This window comes from Tachysurus fulvidraco, chromosome 6 (genome assembly GCF_022655615.1).
Source record: "Tachysurus fulvidraco isolate hzauxx_2018 chromosome 6, HZAU_PFXX_2.0, whole genome shotgun sequence".
Classification (NCBI taxonomy): domain Eukaryota; kingdom Metazoa; phylum Chordata; class Actinopteri; order Siluriformes; family Bagridae; genus Tachysurus; species Tachysurus fulvidraco.
In genome coordinates, this window is record NC_062523.1 from 16933428 (window position 1) to 16954000 (window position 20573).

A 20573-nucleotide genomic window follows, 5' to 3' on the forward strand; every position below is an offset into this window, starting at 1 on the left:
TAAACTAAACACATGACAGTTTATAGTAGCTCTAACATCACATCTTTACACCACTCTAAGTTAGGCTTTAACAATTAATTACATTAGCATATGACTCATGATTTACTTTGAATGTGTTTGAATATGTATTGACGTAAGTTTGCGAATTTGTTTATTTGTCTCAAATTATCTAAGTAAAAAAAGTAAAAAAAATAAAATAAAAATTACTCGTGTAGATTACAATATAATTTATAATAGACCACATGACTCCAGCTTTCTGGAAATCACAATAAGTACAATGTTATACAATGGTTGCCCAGGGGGTTGCCTTGCTACAAATAGATAACACACATTACTCATCACATGAATGGATTTAGATGTTCACATTGGTGTCTTATATCAATATATGAACTGTGAAAAAGGTACAAATAAAGTAGATCATGATTTCTTAACAAAATGCAATTTACTCAAACCTTTAAATACAAATATCTACAGACTTCATTAATCTAGTAGCTGAATATTTCCATATATCAAAGAAAAATAGTATATTTTAGCTACCAAGAAAAATTCATGAATCTAGCATCTTGCAACATGTCAGAATTACGTTTCAATGTTGTTTACATTTTTTTTAATGTTAAAAAGTGCCTTCAGAAAGAAAAACAAAACAGTCTGATGTGTCACGATCAAATCATATAAAACACACATCTATTACCAAACTGGTGCTCCCGAATTGTGCCATATTAAGTCTCTGTCCACACATCTGTGTTGATCATAGAGCAATCTTATATAACCCTGATTCTGTGGGTGTCTGTGATTAATCTGCCTTGCATCATGCAAGTTACTAGCCAGGACGGCCTCTGGTCAAAGTCAGAGAATTATTCCTTACCAATTCATTAATCACAGCCCTTAATTATAGCTGACTGAATTACCAGCATACAATGCAATGAAAGAGGCCAAGAATGCCAAGGGAGGAAAACCAGACACTAACCAGTCTTCCAGTCTTCCATTACACATTACAGCATCACTATGATTACTCCTTTGATGATTGCATTTATTGAGCTATATACCAAACACACATATAATACACACTTTTGAGGATGAGAAGTTAATTGAAATATTTGAAGTTTTTTTTAGCCAGGTGCTAAGCCACTTTACAGGTCAGTTATTAAGAAAACAGAAGACCTCTGAGGCAATTAGAGGGGACTAGTTTTCGTTTACAGCTGAATGTAATAATTGCACCTTTAATTAGACTTACATCCCTGGCACACAGTGCTTTAGGAGACTTAATTGGTGTTTCTGACTGAGGGTTACTAGACCTTTAAACTACACAGACCTACATCTAATGATGCACTATAAATGCAGTAGAAATGTGCATGCAGACTTAAGCCTTTAAACACACACCTATTTCAATAGTGTCAGATATTACTGATAAAAAAAGCCTTCCCTCGCACTTAATCGACCAAAACGATTTGTCAAGTAGGCAATCATTGTGCTCAGTTGAAAGTAATCTTATCAACTAATAATAGGACGCTGACAGACAGGGTCCATGATTACAGGCTGTCTGGTTGACAGCATTTGCATTTATTAAGCTTGACTCATAGGCAAGTGCGGCATTGCTCTGAAGCACTGTTTGAGCTCAGGAGACACCCAAAACTTGCACTGCTGACAGCGAAGCTCAGCACGTTTGCTTTTTTCCTGTCTCTTCCAGAGAAGCTGCAGAGTTTTCTCTAAATATAGCTGGGCATACTCGGCTCAATCAGAGGCCGAGGGAAGAGGGGCCCTTGAAAACCTACAAAGCAGAATTAATTACAACGTAGCAGCATCTGCATATTCAAGGGGACCTTTGCTAAAACTGTGGATTTTAGGGGTAATTAACTGAATACAAAGTAATTACAGCTGTCTTGTTACTCCCATGACTGGGCCGGGCCATGCGAGAGTTCCTTAAGGATGATGGGCATTTCAGACCAGAGACAACTCCCCCTCCATAAGACAAACCTCTAAGAAAAAAAAAATCTGGAAAAATCCGGTTTACTGGAAATATCATTGCTGCATAACAAAGACAAACCCATTTGTTTTTCAGTTAGTGTTAGGGAGTTTACATTTCATTACAACACAACAGTATGTACAAGTTGATGCACTGTATGACATCATGATATACACATTATACATTATTTCCTGTATATTTGAGACATGTTGAGGTGCCAGGCTTCAAAGTCTCAAATACTTGATAATAGCATGCAATGTTGGAAAACCTTACTTAGGTTCTACATTTTGGCTCACAAGAGTGTAGCAGCCAAAAATAATTCAGACTCCAAACCACTAATAATCACACAGTCTATCGTGTTTGTGCATATGTTTGGGAATCTGGATTTCAAAGCACTGCAGATCTGACTCCCTGCAGAGAAATCTCTGGCAGTTGGACAAATATTAAAGGCTGTCTCTGACCACTCGACAGCTATGCTTTTCGACAGAGAAGAGATTACCCCTATTTATCTTCATTACCACATTAGCTTATGTCTCCCTCGTCGTCACCCTTTAGTTTGTTCCTTCACTTACAGCCTGCAAAACACAACACTAAAAAACAAAGATACAGAGTGTCACCTTGGCTTATATTTGTTCTGATTTGTGAAATATAGACAGATTAGAGGTTCACAGGTATACTCCCTCAGATTACTAATAAAAACCTTGCCTTCACAAAGAGTATGTGAGTATTTAATTAATAAATTTGCACTAAAAGTATTAAAAATACTAAAATATTTCCAGTAAATAGTATTGATTGTCTAATACAACAAACAGTCAAGGACAGACACCAGTACAGTTAGAGGGGCAGGTCAGAGTAACAGAGTCGTTTGGAATTGAGTGTAGAGAGGATTTAGAGATTTTGAAGATATGAATCCTATTATGTAGTCAGCATTCCGGTCAACTTGAGTTCACCAAAGATACCAGATGCAGTGCAATTTTACTGTGGAATTGAGTGAAATAAATTTGAGTGGTGATGCGGTGCATGCATAATCGAAGAAAAAAGTTTTGGCAAGTACAATCTAGCAAATCTGTGTGGTTACTTGAGTTTCATGCAAAAAGTGAATAAGTTGTATGGGAACTGTCTTGGACAGCAGAAGAGTCTGGGACACTTATTTCTATAATGTACAATAGAGAGTAGTATGCTCTTTTAGTCTTTGTGCTCTTTTTGTCCGATGTTGTTCAGAAAATGAGTAAGAGTGTTTTTATTTTTAGATCATTTTGCAAACACCTTTTCCACACTGACTTACATTTATCTATTATATTATACCCAATGGACCAAGTAAAAGTTAAAGGACTTGCTAAAGCACTCATACTCATACTTTCAAAAACTCATACTAAATACTAAAAGTTGAACCAAAGCTCCTGGTTACACAATTCCACTCGATTATACACATTTATAGAAAGTAAATTATTTATATTCACTTTCTCAGGTGTCACCCAGATGAAGATGGATTCCCTTTTAAATCTGGTTCCTCTCAAGGTTTCTTCCTTTCTCATGGACTTTTCCTTGTCACAGTACCTCTAGTTTGCTCATTAGGGATAATTAGAAATTAAAACATTTTAAACGTTATATTCCTCTATATTTTATATTTTATTTACCTTTATATTTACTGAATGTCTTAAGACAAACAAACAAGAAACAACATATGATAACACCAACCCTTTCCCTAATCTTAACTATTAGCAAAACCATCCGGGTGCTTACTATTACTACCAGGACACTAGAATTCTCTTTACCTAAAATCCAATGTGAAGTTCCTGCCAGTGGCACATGGTCAAATAATTGCATATGTAAGGTGCAATGCTTTTAAAAAGGAACTAAGTGTCTGGTGCTATCTTGTTCCTGTGCTCATGATGTGGATGAGGCAAACAGCAAACGAAATAGTAGTAAGTAATGGATAAACTCAGAACGTGTGTGTTGTGCCATGTGCACTAGTATTTCTTCTTTTGTTTGTGTGCCCTCTCTTTGAAAACACTTTCTTGTCTCATGTCACCTGCCAATGAAGTTACAGTAGTCTGTTGTGTTAATAAGTACTAAAAAGAATAAAGCATGACAGTGTTTAATGAAAAAATAAAGCCAGTCACAACCATTTGGTTTAAAACTTTCCGTGAATATTCACACAAGGGTTGTGAAAAAGACAGCATGTTGAACAAGTTGTCAACATTGTTAAATTGGTTGTCAGTCAGTTTGGCTTTGTATCATAGTGTAGAAGAGCCACAAATAAATAAGATAATAGTCTAATTGAATTTAGTGCTAGAATGAGCATTTCTGTCATTACACTAGAACAAATCAGATTGTCAGTTCAAGCCAGCAGTTAACTGCCTGCCTTGAACCTCCTTAAGTCAGCAATCACTTTGAAATGCATGTTGTCAGGAAGAACATTGGCAATTATAATTAATTACTGTGATACTTACATTGATGTTATTAATCACATTGGTGTTAAATGTACCAGCTCAAAAGTGGAATGCTTTTAGACATGGGTTTGGTACAAGCACAAGATTAAACCTACAGTACACTACAACTACTTTTGATCAGCAAAAGACATGCAGTTTAACACCAAGAAAACTGCCTTCATTCAAATCTGTCATCTAAATGAAATCTGTCACCTGTAACTACAGTAGGAGACTGTCACTCAGCTGATCCCAGTACAGAAGCACATCTGGATTTTCAAGAGTTTTCATCTGTGATAGCAGCCCTCCACCACTCCTCAGCACCTGTCCCCAAAAAGCACCATAACAGCCACTTCAAACTCCAGTCTTGGCAAATAAAAGCTCTATTATGTTTACTATTAGCACAGATATTTCACCAGAATTAATAACCTGATTAGGCCTCAGTTCTCCATAAATGTTTTTATGTTTTTTACTGCATAACAGCATGCACATCTTGCGAGGGGCAAGTTTCATGTTCGCCATGAAAACAGATGCAAAAAAGAACAGGTATGATTTGAATAATGCCTGCAAAGCAAACACAGCTTCTTAACATTAATCAGCAATCCCCATGCAATTGGCTTTTCTCACACACATACGGAACGTGTTATGGAGTTTAAACACATTCTGTGTCACACATGGATCTAGATTTTCCAGCTTGTTTAAAAATGCTGCTTATTCTATGAAGCACCACCATAAATACAGTGTGAAACATTGCATATGAGATGAGGTTGACTGACTTTATGTTTTATATTTCTGTCTGTTTATATAACACAACACCAAAGAGAAAGAACAGTGAATGTTTGAGCGTGTCAGTTCAGATCTGCTGCTCACTCATACATTTTTTCAAAACACTGCTGTCGCCTCATATTTCTTTTAAGGTTGACGGATGCCATCACAGTAAACAAGGAGAGAGGTCTGAGTTATGCATTTTACTGTGTAATATGCCCTTTATTTGTTTGTTTAAAGGAGCTGAGGCTATGGAAAGGATAGAGGAAAGCCTCTTTTTCAAAGGGCTCTGCCCAGGCAGGAAACAAGTAGCTGCGTCAGCCGTTGTTTATCATAGTCCTCCCATCTGAAAGCGTTGATGCCCCTCAGCACAAATCTTTGGCATAACTCAAAGCAGCCCATGGGGTTCAGACTGGACCAGACATATCTGTGACAGATGCAGGATTTGGGTCTGGCCTTCGTGTGAGTCTAGTATTATCATTTCTGTGGCCTGGTTTATCATCAAAAGTCTAGTCACTAAAACATGATTCATTATTTACTACAAAAATCTCAGGAAATTACCCATATGGGTGTGTGTGTGTGAATAAGTGTGCATGTCATCCACAAACCTTCTTCCAATTTCCACTCATGTGTCATCAGTGATAGCAGCACATGCTTGATAAGCACTACAATATCACCAGCTGTCTGGATACTGTAGTACAGACACACTTTTCTTTAAAAAAAAAGAAAAGAAATATTTTCCCTGTATTTCTTGAAATATAATAACAGACAGATTAAACCTGTATATTACCAATAACACTACAGTTAACATAAGAATGTGAAATTAACAGAGCAGTTACGGCATCTTCCTGTAATATCACCTGAATATTATACACATTTAAATATTAGCACGGACACATTACAAGTCTTGCACTTTCCAATAATAAATAAGTTTATGACCATGGCTATAGTGGACTATATATTACAGATAGAGAATTTGAAGCACTGTATTCGAGCACTGCAATGTATGTCACTCTGTATAAGGGTGTCTGCCAAATGGCGTAAATGTAAATTTCACATGGATATGGCAGACTTGTGCCCGAATACTGTTGCTGTAACCTTAAAGGGTTGTTTGAGTAAATACCAGGACATTGTTCACATTGAACATCCTTTCAACATACTCACATTTACTCTTCTAAACCAGTATAAAGATTATAATGACATTTGATTATCATCACTTTTATCATTTTTCTTAAACCCCATCTATACCACAAATAGAAATAGGCCTAAGTAACACTTCATACTGAATTGTATAAGTGGCAAATTAGACATAAAGGAAGAGTCAGTGTAGAAGAAGTAAAGGCTTTAGCCAGGTTGTTAGTCTGGGTCATTAGTGAACTGGCCTACATATTTTCATTTGTCACTGAACTGCAGGAGGTCAATTGCTTCCAAATTACTCACTGTTGCTGGGAAAACAGTGAGCAGATAATTAGTTCATTCTCCTAGTTTAAGCAATTACCTGTGTTCTAAGAAACACTCAAACGATTGGAGCTACCAATATTGCAATTAGTCCAATATATTCACCAAATGCGATGACTTTAAGGCAACTGTGGAACACACAATGATACCACAAAGCTAAACTACTTAGCTACTTTACTTCTACCATCAAGGCCACTTCGGGATAAAAAGAAACAGCATGTTTGACAGGATCTGTATGACCTACAGTACTGTGCAAAAGGCATATGCAAATATCATAGTCAAATAAATGCAATTCTAAAGAGCAGTGAATAGTAAAAACACAATCAACAAAGTCGAATGAGTAGTTGGTGTAAACACATTTGTCTTGAAAATTCTTCTTCTTCTTCTTCTTCTTCTTCTTCTTCTTCAGCACTTGCTTCTGTTTCTGAAGGAATATATATTGCAAAATGAATGAAATAATCGCTCATTTCTACAGACACAAATGCAAGACATACAATAAACATATTAAAAATTCAGGGTGTCCACACTGTACTGTCTATAAATTGGTGGCAAATTAAAGGGGAAATGAAAAAATATAGGGCAGATATATTGTGTTATAATTAGATTTAGTTAATTTCATATACAGCATAATATGTTCATAACCTTAAATAGCAATAAAAATGGTATCAGTTTCTTCTATTTTAGCTCCAGGCCTCTATTATAAATGGAGCATGACTGAAGATTATTAACTTTAACATTTCCTAAGAGAACATACTTCACACCCCAGACAGCATGCTGGTGGCTCGGACACGTTGTCCTGCACTAGATCAGATTTTACTACAAAGAGTAGATGAACATTTGCTTCTCATTATATTTTAAACACACAAAACTATTATGCTATCCATTTTCATACATTTTAAGGATTCCAGTTTGAAAATGCACAACCCATTGAACCACATAATAGCACTGAATAGACTCGACTATTGTTTTTAGAGATCATGATTTAAGTTGCAGCATTTTGTAAACTGAACTGTACATGAACTTAAAAGATTTTGTGGTGATCCTTCTGAGGTCATCTACGCTATTTAAATTCATTGTGCTGTATTAACACTGTGGTGAATCCTGCATGTCAGCTTGGTGTTTTTGCTAAAATAGAAAACTGGTAAGATTTTCTTTTCTTACTATTGTCTCAATTTTAAAAAATAAAATAAATAAATCTGTAAATTTGACGTTCACAAAGAAGCAAAGATTTCAAGTAGAATAAACAATGTGCTATCTTGCCTGACTAAGCATGAAAAAGATTAAAGAGAATGTTTTAAAAGATGACAAAAAGATAGTGAAAAAGATATGAACATGGAAAACACAGCATGGATGGATGAGAGAAGACAGCCATTGAATTTATGTTAGCTGGGGTCAGAGCACATGTCACAAAGAATTATAATCCCTGCTTTGTTTAACGTCACACTTGTTCCCAATTTAAATTGATCATTTTATTTAAAGTTCAGAGTTCATTCTTCTGAGTGAATTATTTAACTCTTTACTGTGACCTTTCCAAAAGTGATCTATTAATGACCGAAGGAAAACGGAACAGCAACACAAGCTTTTAGAAAGGAAAAAACACAGAGGGCAAGCAAAACATAGGAGATAAAATGGGGAGATATGTGTGTAATCCAAACATGGAGAGTGCTCTCAGTTTTGTTTTAGAAAGCAGAAGAGCTCTCTGGAGCTAAACACAGGTGTACGTTTCAGCCTCATCCAACTCGCAGCTGTGTCAGCATCATTGCCTACCTTTCTCTCTTCCTCTCACCTTCTCTCCGTCTCTCTCACAACTCTCACCTCACTTTCACACTCTCCCGCCTCCATCACGCTGAATATTTTTCACCATTTCTCCTGTCTGGCAGCATTCTTCCTTCCAGCCTTAATTAAGTCCCGGTGTGTGTGTGTGTGTGTGTGTGTGTGTGTGTGTGTGTGTGTGTGTGTGTGTGTGTGTGTGTGTGTGTGTGTTGGGGGAGGGTATGATTAGGGTGGGGCAGAGGAGAAGGGTGGGCTTTTCCTGTCCGCCATTTCCTACTTATGCTAGTTCTCCCAAGCCTCTTTCTGCTTTTCTGTCTGAGTAGTTATACATGAATTAAAGTAACATGTGTGACATCTCAAGAAGGAAGTGGGATGTGGTTTAGTTAGTGATTTCCTTAGGAGAATAAACCTCTCAAGAAACCATGCAAGTGCATTTCACCATGTGTGAAGGGATTATAGATGTATGAATATAAAGTGAGATTCTTAATTGGATTAATTCATTAATTCTGGTGTAGTGACTGTGTAGAGGTGTTTTTACATAGCAGATATTCTTTAAATATAATGGTGTGCCAGTCACTAAAGGAAAAATGTAAAATATAGGTACATACACACACACACGAGCCTTATTCATATTCAAATTTAATACATATCCAGTCATAGTAACAGACCTGTTAGCACTATTATTAAGCTTCTTCAATTTTACTGCACATTGAGTTGTTTGAATAGTTTTAATTTATCAAAACCCTGTTATGAAAGGGTGAGAAAGTGTTATAGACAAATAAAAACAAATATACCTTGAACCAGCCTTCATGAACAACTTCATTTCTTTTTTCTCATTCTAATCCAATATTAGATTCTAAATTATTCTGGTTAAATCTAATTGTTTAAGTATACAAAGCCCATTTGTGTGTTTTCACACAAAAAAGCAACCACACCTTATAATATTGTGAAACATAGATGCACAAATCCAAATGGGACCATTTAATTATACAGGTTGAAGAAAGAAATATAGAGGTGTGTTACTGAAATGTTTGAGTACTTATCATGAAATCAGAAAGATGACACCTGAGAGTAAAAATGAATGAAAAGAGAATGACCAAAAATGAAACAAACTTAATTTTTCTGCTTGCTCAATATAGCAACAGTTATTATTTGTAAATCTTAGCGATTCATTATGTTATGTCTATTTGTCTGCACCCTAAAGATAAAGATCAGCATACTTATCCCAACCTACTCTTGCTGATGGCAAAGGCAAATAGAAAGTGATGGACTGGATTGACCATGTCATCTCATCAGCACCTGTTCATGACATAATCTGAATTCACAGGCTACCTCTGACCCTGCAGGGGAAAAGCACTGGCCTTATCGGAGTGCCTGACCCTGGCTTAAGTCATGTTCAGATAGGAGCTCCCCCGGGAAACTCCTCCATATTCCTGAAGAAACAAACATGCTGCCTATCAAGGCACTGGGGGCAGATGGTGGCCTCAGACACCCTCAATCTCATTTAGCATGTCTGTGTGCTTGGGATGATTCTAGCATGGTTTGGTCCTGATACCAAGGTGATCACCTCAAGATGACCTTGCAGTGCTCTGCCCCTTAGGGTTAGGGTACTCATCCACCACACACAATCTCAGCAGCTCCTAATCATACTCACCCAGAAAATGTAAATGCGTGCTTTAAGAGGGCTTAGATTAATGCGAGGGTAAAATGTAAGGGTTAAAATATAACGGAAAGAACAAAAGTGAATAAAGTTACATAAGAATCTAATACTGAAACCCATTATTGGTTTTAGCGCTAATTATATATTTTTTAAATAGAGAATAACACATTATTAAAACATAAACTGTGTATGTGTTGTAGATCGTAATTCTAGTTTTTCATCTAACTTAATTTTTTTTTACCAGAGGTAAAAATGTCTTACACTGAAATCTGGAACATTTGAACATGGAATTTCCTTTTGTGTCTTTGGATTAAAGATCCCATCCGTAAAACTTCCACAAATAGCACCGAAGTTGTTTTTGTGCTTTCTTCTCCCTCTGGCTCTCACCCAAGGCCCTGCTGAATTAACACTTGATTACTAGCCATGTAACTGGGACCTGATATAGCAACCCAGCAAAACAGGCAGTCCAAACAACTGCACAAAATCTGGTACAGGTTTTTCACTTGTAAAATACAAGTAACATAAAATGTGATGCACTGTGCCTGCTGCTAATTAAAACGAACCATTATTTAGAATTTCATATCAGAAAACATCTGCTACTGCATTAGTGCACACATTTGAGAAAGGTGACTTTGGATCACAGTTTCAGCCTAGTATGTTAATGATGTATGGTAGTACTAATGGGCAGAAGCTGGTTCTTTAGTGACTGTACAGCCACTCTTGAGCTTTTTTAGACTGGCATTGAACAGCAGGCCAGAATGTCAAGGGAGACAAACCAGCCACTCCAGGGGAAGCACCTGCTTAGTTGCCAAGGAAACAGCAGGTGCGACCAGGGGGAGAGGAGAGAGGTAAGGGGTGGAGGAAAGGGGTTCAGAGATCAGAGTCCCTAGAGAGCCTGGAAAAATGTGGAAGTGTGGAGCGTGAGTAAACTACAAACATGCTGACAGTATCAGTGGTGGAGACATCAGGCCAGGACCGACAAACTGAGAGGACAGACACTACTCAGCCTGCATTACAAATCACAAAGCAATATGTTAATGATGTGGCAGTGGCAATGTTGCTGATACAAAACATGCCATAAAAGTTCATGAGGGGTCAGTCAAACGGCCCCTGGTGAATGCTAGCTAGGGTAAATTTTTGGCCAGATCCTCCCACTTCCACAACAACATGATGCTAGGGTAATTAGTGACTCTAAATTTATTTTGAATGAGTGGGTGAATGAGTGTGTGTATAGTGACCTGTGTTGGACTGCCATCCCATCCAGGGTGTATTCCCATTTCTCACCCAGTGTTCCCAGAATAGGCTTCAAACCCTGACCAGGATAAATTGCTTACTTAAGATAGATGAACGAATAAGTAAATAAACAAATGGAAACTAATGACAGAAATAATACTTTGAAAAACTAATGTTACAGACATGGCTCTTCTAGGACTCTTGATGAAGAGAATCGTCTACTATAATATATACTTACCGTAAGATTTCATGATCACGTATTGTCCCAATCCTGATTGCTTTACATGGTCATACACACAGACTATGTAATAGAGTTTCTGTATCATTGTTGCAGCAATGTTTTGCTGCAATAACTTCTTATAAGTAACTTTAGCACAGTTGTGAAGCTCTGGCTACAGGTATGAAAAGTTAACATTGTACATTCCTGTTCTGTTCATCTGTCTGGGGCATTTCTAACCGATATTACTGATAAACGTTAAGCAAGCAAAGATTTAGCAAAGATTTTAAAGCCTATTATACATATTTTGTTTAAAAAAATAGAATGTTATTATTATTTAACTATTTAATTCTTAATAGATTGGCTTATTCTCCAGATTAATCTTGACATGACTCCATCACTGACATGCATCATTTATATAAAGCATTCAGCTATATAATTGAGGATGGTTGGAATATAATACAGATATATCACCAAGCCATGGCTTACAGTAGGTTTTAGTGCAGGTCCCAAATCCATATTGGCAGTGGCACTGAAATTGTGATTGCTCAGCTGGTCCCTTTAATGAGATTCAAAATAAACACACAACATTCTCAGTCAGAAGATCAAATTAGTTGATGAAGACAAATACACTGATGAGTTTCTTATCTAAGGTTAATTCTCTCTCCCCTGTGATCATCATATTTGATAAAAGCACAAATGTTGACAGGGTTTTAAATTAAGTTACATACATAATAAATGATAAGTCTGAAGAAGCTAATAATGTAAGTCTTCAGTCTACATTTCTTTTGACATTCAGTGTTTTTACACAGCCCTCAAACTCTACACATAATTTTATTATTAAGATTAAGATATAAAATATTATAATACTATTATGGTTATATTATAATATACTATTGTAATATTGTGTTTTTCATTGTAACCCTGTTGGCATTTATTAAATAGTTCTAGAATGAATCAATATGTAAAGAACTGTGTTAGGTGCTAATGGATGAAATACAGTGCAGTTAAATATATACCTGACACAAAAGAGCTCAGCAGAATGAAGCAGGAAAAGACAAAATCCATTACACAGCTATATTTAGCATTAATAACACATATTGAATAATGAAAGTGAGTGTAAGATTCATTAGGAAACGCATTATGATTTAATCAAACTGAACAAAAATTATATTCATTACTCTCTGACAAAAGGCTCATTCATTCACTGTTGGCTGGCAAGCATGTGTTGTAAGTGCTCCCGATGTGACGGCTCCTGAACATCCACAGAGCACCTACGAAGGTGAAACTCCAAAGCCCTCATTTATCAATCACTGATATGTGCCAACATTATGAGATTAATTGTACTTAACACACTTTACACACTACAGAACTTTCCAGTGCAAGATATTTCATTATATTTGAGTGTATATTTACACACGGCTATTAAATTAATGTGCTGACTCAAGACTGTGTATGTTTAATCGTGGCTCAAAACTAATAATAATTGGAATTGTTTAGGAAATCCATTAAATATTTTTAATGAAAATCCTATTTCTGTTAAATACAAACACATTTTTACTTACCCCATTCTTGAAATCACAAATAAACATTTTCACTTTCAGGTCTGAGTCACAATTGGGACCAAGTTAGAAAGGAAAACAAGGCACACAGATGCAATACCTGTGCAAGCCCAAGTGCTTTCAACATATTGTTTTTGGCTACAGGCACATTTTAGAGAAATTGGCAATATAGCAGCTATTTCCCAACCATCAGAAGGATTGTGCCTGTGGTGTTGAATGTCATAATTTCTCTTGGCCCAAGCCAATTCCTGCCACAATGGTTTCTGCAACTTGTGAAATTGTAGACTACAACTCCCAGGATCCTCACTCCCACAACCAGCTTTGTCCAGTGAGTCACCTGATTACTAATGACACTCACCTGTTTGCAATTAGACTATATTCTTTAAAAAATTCAAACTGGCAAATACACTTTTGCAAAATCTCACTCCAGCATTGTATCTAAGGTGAATTCGAGCTTATGCAAAAAACAACCTTCACACACACACACACACACACACACACACACACACACACACACACACACACACACACACACACACACACACACACACACACATGACAAAAATAAATACAGGTAAACTTACTGTATGTTTGAACAAACAACCAATACAGTATGTGGTAGCTTGGTAACAATAAACCACTGGATGTTAAACAATAGATAGATCTATCTACAATCGATCAGTAGTCACTAGTGGTCATTTCCAAAAGCTAATGAAGATAATGAAGGACACATTATAATGGTGACAGAGATTAATGTCACATCTATGTATTGGCCCATAAAAATGCTGGGTGCACTGCAGTGGAAACTTGGACTGGCATATTTCTTTCTGTTTACCTTTTCAGGTCCTAATTTGTCATTTGATTTCAGGCTTATTTAGTGTCAGCACAAAAGCACCAATGTACAGGGAGGTGGGATTATAACAAAAGAATAAAAGGTTCTTTTATAAAAGGACAGGATGACTTCATTTGCTGCTTTCAGTCCGAGTTGGTGATGTTTACACTAAAGCAGCTGGGTCTCTGTTTGGCTTGGCAAAGGTCTGGACCCAGTGGCTTGATGCCCATCAGCCACGGGCCATCCAGGAGGGGGCACTGACTGAGTGTGAAGCCGCTCATACGGGCAGTCCAAGATTTTTATCCTTTTCTCACAAACCAGTCCTCACCATTATGCTACATTTAATGAAAATGACAGAAACTTAAACAAAATCCATCCATCTATCTATCTATCTATCTATCTATCTATCTATCTATCTATCTATCTATCTATCTATCTATCTATCTATCTGTCTGTCTGTCTGTCTGTCTGTCTGTCTGTCTGTCTGTCTGTCTGTCTGTCTGTCTGTCTGTGTGTGTGTGTGTGTGTGTGTGTGTGTGTGTGTGTGTGTGTGTGTGTGTGTGTGTGTGTGTGTGTGTGTGTGTGTTCTGGACCATAAAGTTTCTTACATTGCCACATGATCAACAATTAAAAATTATAAGCTTTGAGATGATCCATCCATCCATCCATCCATCCATCCATCCATTCATCCATCCATCCATCCATCCATCCATTTTCTACCGCTTCTCCGGCTTTGTAATGATGTAGATCCAAAACATGCATTGTGGAACAAAGAGTGGAGAGAATAATATGCCTTGGAAAATGTGTTTAGATACTTCAAAAAGCAGACTTTCCAAAGTCTGCCATGTTTTCATTTAAAAATGCTATAGTGTTGTTCTAAGTTCTCCAATAACAGACGTTTACACAACGCTATAAATCATAATCACTAATAAATTCTGCAATAGCTATCAATTCAAAGCCGAAGCATTTGGTAAAGCAAAGTTGTTTTTTGCAGCTGACACCACTTAACAGGGAAGTGCCTAAAGCATGTGGAAAAGAGTTAAGACTGGACCTGATGGAGGAGAAGGATAAGAGAGCATTTGTCTAACTAGGTGCTCCAAAGGGAGAGAAGGCCACACAGCTACTACATTTGAGACCCAGAACCATTTCAATTACATCCTGTGGCAGCGGTCCAGTGCCACCTGTGTGTGGACTGGACCATTACGGTCCACACACTGCAGTCTGGCACATGTGGGTGTGTGTGCTCGCCTGAAGGCTGGCAGATCTCCTACAGAGGCCTAGTGCTGTAGCACAGTCTCCAGTTTAGGAAGAAACAGAATGTGATTAACAGAGAGACATAAGCTGCTTCCACATTCTGATGCACACTTAAGAAAATAAACATGATTTAAATAATAATAAATTAGGTCATCCAGAAGCAGCTTTTTCCTTCACACCCCTTTCCCTCAGGCCCAAAGCTAAATGTGAGAAGAGTTCAGCCTCCACTTTTATGTTAATCCAGACTGGCTAAACAGGCCAGCTGAATAGGAAACACATGTCCGGAACAGTATAGACAGCACAAATTGTTCTTTCATTCATTGGACATTGGGTCCATGAGAAAATGCAGCCAGAGTCATGCCTTGGAATAATAGTTGGAGGGCCTCAGTTGCCCTCAAACACTTAATGGTACGGATCATGCTTACGTCGATCCCCGTTGCTCACTCAGACACACCAGAGGGGCTGTGTAATCATTTACATGCTATACTGTATGTAGCTCTACCTGACCCACAGGGGCTCAGTGCTAGAAAGTACAGGTGTCAAAGTAGTCCCCTATATCCCACACAAATGGATCCTTGTATGCCTGCTGGAGCCATTAGTGTGGTGGATAAGTGAAATATAACTCTGAGGACAGTGATGTATAGTAACAATATAAAAATCCATATTTTCGATGGAGTCTCAGATATTTTTTTTTACTTTGTAAGTTTTTGGCATCTTTTGCTTTACTACATTTTAAAATGGCTACCTTTACCTTAATACATGTTTGCCAGTGTATAACACATATTGACTTTGCATATCAGTACTGCAATAATTTGCTTGAGTAAAAGTAATAATCAAGAAAATGACTCAAGCTAGATTAAACAGGTCATCTGTTGAAAAACTACTTGAGTGATTGATGGTTATTATTACAAAAACTGACACAATTAATTAAAGCTAAATTCGTGATGTGTTATGTTAATTTACAACGAAAGTGAAAGTATTAATGAAAGTGACAGATCTTCATCATCAACAGCATATAAATGTAATGTTAGGTGGCTAGCTAACTTAGCTAAATACTTGTTATATCCTTTGATCAGCTAACTAGCTCATGTTAATTCATACATTTTTCTAGCTATATAGTTACATTTTTCTGTATTTTAAGCTTAATACAGAGCTTTCATAAAATATCAAAAGATCTGGCTAGACTAGCTCTGGTTCAGTCAGCTAGCAAATGACTTACATGCACGTTATCACAGATTTGTGTTGAGCAGATGAGATCTCAGCAGGTTTTGGCTCACATAATTTGCATATCTTTTGAAGAACAACTGAAGATACCTGATGAATTAGGCCAGAGCTGCTCATCTGCTCCACTGTCTCAGATATTGCTACTGCTGTCTAAGCATTTGGTGTCTGAAGTGTAGACGTTCAGTAGGAATCTGCTTTGTTTTAACTGGGTCTTAAATGCATTATCTTAAATTGTTAGCTAGTATTTACCCTAACAATTTAAAATAATAAATTGGACATTTTCTGATAACTAAATAGGAGTTTAATACATACAGTATTTAAAGGCATATCAATATAAATGCACACTCTTCTAGTTGCAACTGAAGGATAGAGACAGGATGAGATTCATTTTTACTTGAAGTTCTTAAAATGATTATTAAAATGATTCAGCCATATTTTAATTCAGAAGGCTGTTGATGAAATGACGTTTTTTAAAGCCAACAGCTTAGTGAGATGTTGACTAAATTAGTTTGGTCTGTCAATCTCTCTCCCCATTTCTGAGCTAACTGTCATTCACATGTAGATGAGAAAATGATGTCGGAAGCACTGTTGGAAGCAGCCCATCATTATCACTGGATGCTGTTCTGAAATTAATTCACAAGTTATTTTTACTGTACACTAATTATAATTCTGCACACATTTTGTATATTAAAATTGTCAGCTAACTCAATAACAGAGGCTACCACTGAAGATTGCAGTGGAGTGACAGAAGTGTAATACAACAATAAAAGAGTTTTCAACACATACACTTGAAGTCAGTCTGTTGAAATCAGGCTGAATGTTCAGACATAACAGAAATATTCAACTTTTCAGCCAGTAGTAATGCATGAAAAAGGAAGAAAGGGTGGCCTGGTTATTTGAGATGTTGGTAGCATTTTTAATTGATATGCTCCAGGAGCATGTTTAAATCGAATAAGAATTCAAACTTAAAATTTCTTACATACATCATTCAATTATGACTGTCCTCGTTATATAAAAATAGTGTAAATTTGTCAGAAAATGGAATTAAAATAGGTAATTAGTATAAATACTATAAAAGAATTATAACTCATTATATGCTTTAAATATCAAGTTGCTTTAATATGTTTGTAGACTAAGTGTAATAAGACTCACTTCTTGCTTTCAAATCAATGCAATAGAGCTGCTTCTAATGGAATATTATGGTGCCTTTGAGGAATTGTGCAATTTTTTGTGTATTTGCACATCTTTTCTTTTAGTATTTGTTATTTGTTATTTATGTAAAGTGCCATATATCTTAATAGTTACTATCATCATGACTGCTGCTGCTACTTCTACTGTTTTGAAAATCAAGAAAAAGCATAGAAGCACTTTTGATAAAGCATACAAATGCCTTTCAGTAGGTGTGTTAGAGCAGAGAACTCATCAAACCATGCTAAACTCTGGCACTCTTGATCTAGGATTAAATAAGGTATTTGATGTGTAAAAAAGGATTATGTTATAAAATACTATGCTTGATTTTTATGTACTTTGATACTTCTACTTGAGAAATTTTCCCATGGATTACTCAAACTTTGAGTCATTTCCCAGAAAACTTTTACTGAAGGATTTCTTTTGCACGCTTGCATTTATATTAATAAATCACAGTTACGAGCTAGAGCCTGATGCGTAATGACAGAAGTTAGCAACCCTAAATAGGAGTGCTCTTTCCCTAGGATGTAGGCTGAATCAGGCTTAGGGAGTGTCCCACTTGTCTAAGGTAATGTTTTAAGAGGAAGCTTTTAAAAGTTATTGTGTTAGATACTTCGATTTGTAAGGCACTTGTCTATTACTAACAATCATTGTCTACATGGCCAACATTCCCAGATGTGTTTCTTTAATTAAATCTATAGATTAGTTTAATTGTTTCATTTACTGCCTGAGCTTTCTGTTATTTATCTTGCACACACAGCACAGTTCAGTTCACTCTCAGTAATTGAATGTTCCCTGGCAAATGTCCAGACTTCAATGCCTACAGTATGTTTGGTGCAGTCAGCTGTTCTATGGTGCACTTGTAATTACTTCAGCTATATATATAATAGCTGATTATATGTGTGCGTGTGTGTGTGTGTGTGTGTATGTATATATATATATATATATATATATATATATATATATATATATATATATATATATATATATATATATATATATATATAATGCTTCTAATGTATATGAAAATGCAAATGGGCAAATGGTCCTTGCTTTCTTTTATTCTATTATCCAGACTATCCAGAATAATAAATAATAACCACCCTATTAAAAGAGTGTTTTTTGTTTTGTTTTTTACATTTCCAACAGAATCTGAACAAAGGGTTGAAGGATGCCCTTATGAGAGAGAAATGGAACATAATTGTGAGAGCTATACAGAATGTCAGGACCATTCAACATGCGCATATGTAACCAATTTCCATATGAAATCCACGATATGGGAAATGCATAACTTATTCTTAACTCACAATCAATCATAACAAAATTGCAGAACTAATTGGATAGTATTTCACCCATATTACCACCCGGTCGCGTTGAATATTTTTAGAAGGTAACACAGCAAGTTATGTTGGGAAGACAGGGGCTTTAGAGAGATCTAGAAAACTCATTTCCAGTTATTTTCTCTCACCAGCCTATGCATAAGGGTTTTTTTAAGAGCCTTGTTACCAGTAATTAACACCAGAGCATTCCATTGAGGGTTCAAGTAATTTCCCCCTAATAAAAACAAGTGCTGCTACCTTGATATTCAGCACACACCTCCAAAAAGCCCTTTAACCTGGTATAGTTTCCCATGATAGCACTTTCGGCTGTGGTAAGATGGGGCCAAAGCAGGACACAGGGTGTCAATGTGGGGCTGTGCCACAGGGTCAGACCCAAATAAAGCCTTTCACAAACAGGAGGCTGAACTCTATTACAGATGCAAATCCAAGCTCTAAGTAAAGATTGTTTCAAGGGAGCTCATAGGTTCCTTTATGTGTGTCTTAGCACATTTCAGCAAACAGCTTTAACTGCTGCTATTGTTCAGTGTCCTTTATTTCTTGCCTTTTCTGCTAGAATCAGACAATAGAATCTTATGAACAACTTTGCTGATGCTATTGTACTGTATATCTTTTGTGTGTTGTGGCAATTCAGCCATGACAAGAAGACTGAAACTTATGCTGCATAGATCTATCTGCCAAGCTGTAAAATTTGAAAATATATTTATTTTGCTTGTGTATGGAATCCAGGAAAACAGAAACAACTTAATATAGTGACTGCCACCACTGTTCCATCCTCTCGGAGGCAGGCGTTTTGTCATTTACTAATGCGCTTAATTGGAGGTGGTCCTTGTGGTTATTTAGCATGCATACAAAGACACTGCTGGCTGACCTACAAAATGGTGTCAAGGCAGGCTATTATTTCCATAATGAAAGGAGAGTAGGTCTTCTAAAGGGGTGAGTAGTTCAATAGGCTCAGTAGTCATAGGCTAAGGTAGTTGTGGTTGGACATGTCTCTATTCAGCTGCATGGTCCATCTCAGAGACTATGAACTGGCCAGAGGCCTGCAGATCTGCAGTCTAAACAGGTCACCAACAATGCACCTCAATAAGAGAGCTCACAAAGCCTGTTAACTCAGTCTGTGCTGCATTCGATTACATCAAAGTGAGACTTTCTAATGAGCTCGTTTAAAAAGGAAAGGAGCCATTTTTAAAGATTACCATTATTAAATGTATTTTCTAGAAAATGCACACATATGCAGTCAAGGTTTTCTTAAGAACCTTAAGTTAAATATTTCATGACACAAACATGAACCTGGTCAAGTAAATGGCATTACAGCACGTCCCAAATGCCAATCTGTGCTTTGTAAATTCTATAATAAATCCATGTAATTCAACACATGTTGCTTGTTTCTGTATAGTCTGTTGCTGTTTGTATGTAGGCTAGCCTTGGTGGCTAAGACACCTTAATGACTGTGTTTGAACACACATTGAGGCTGGTGTCACTCTGATTTTCTGTCCTAAACCACTTAATGAATTAGTACCTCACACTATCTGCATCCTCCTTTATATGACTCTTATATCATTCTCATCCCTTCTACCTCTGCTTTGCTCTCCATCACTGAAAACACTGATTGGTTTGCCATTCCCTTGGGCCCCATTTGTGCTCTGTGCAGCTTGGTGTTTTCCTCTCTTTCATT

The 20573-nt window shown here is 36.8% G+C and overlaps 1 long non-coding RNA gene across 1 annotated transcript; it reads right to left on the reverse strand.

Annotated features, from left to right (window-relative positions):
• Window positions 1-5947: 5947 nt before the first annotated feature.
• LOC125141525 lies at window positions 5948-8521 on the reverse strand. Its single transcript, XR_007140929.1, has 2 exons — window positions 8383-8521; window positions 5948-7039 (listed from the first exon to the last, which is right to left on the reverse strand). It is a non-coding gene; the product is annotated as an uncharacterized LOC125141525 (long non-coding RNA).
• Window positions 8522-20573: the final 12052 nt, after the last annotated feature.